Source organism: Phalaenopsis equestris, unplaced genomic scaffold, assembly GCF_001263595.1.
Source record: "Phalaenopsis equestris unplaced genomic scaffold, ASM126359v1 Scaffold000865, whole genome shotgun sequence".
NCBI classification, from domain to species: domain Eukaryota; kingdom Viridiplantae; phylum Streptophyta; class Magnoliopsida; order Asparagales; family Orchidaceae; genus Phalaenopsis; species Phalaenopsis equestris.
Genome location: NW_018165305.1, coordinates 180,130 through 180,761, shown reverse-complemented (window position 1 = coordinate 180,761; position 632 = coordinate 180,130).

The window sequence follows — 632 nt, the reverse complement described above, 5'->3', positions numbered from 1 at the left end:
TCTTGGTCGATTTATACAAAACAAACTAGCTGGTAGCTATAATGCTCATACTGGGGGTTAAAAACACAAAGGCAACAACATAAGATTCACCCAATCGTGGAAGAAATTCAAACAATTGCAGGAGGCCCATTGTTGATGGATGAAGTCCTTATCACTGTATTTGGTGAACCAATATAGAAGAAATTGTGCCTCGAGCCTATCGCTTTTGATGATTTTGACTTGGAAGTTATTCGAGTCCCCCACCAAGATCCTCTCATCATTAATGCAGGAATTGGTGAGCCCTGCTATAACGTAAAGAGGATCTTGATCAACAATGGGAGCTCTGTCAATGTCTTGTTCTATTCAACTTTACTCAGTTTGGAATTGACAAGGGAAAGGCTTCAGCCTGCATCCGAACCATTATATGGTTTTGATAATCGACTAGTGAGGGTCAAGGAAATAATAAATCTCAGACAAGGGAAAGGCTTCAGCCTGCATCCGGACCATTATATGGTTTTGATAATCGACCAGTGAGGGTCGAGGAAATAATAAATCTCCCTGTTGTCTTGGGAGATTTTCCTCGACACATAACCCACTCAATCCAGTTCATCGTTGTCAAATCAAAATCAGCATATAATGCCATCTTTGGGAGG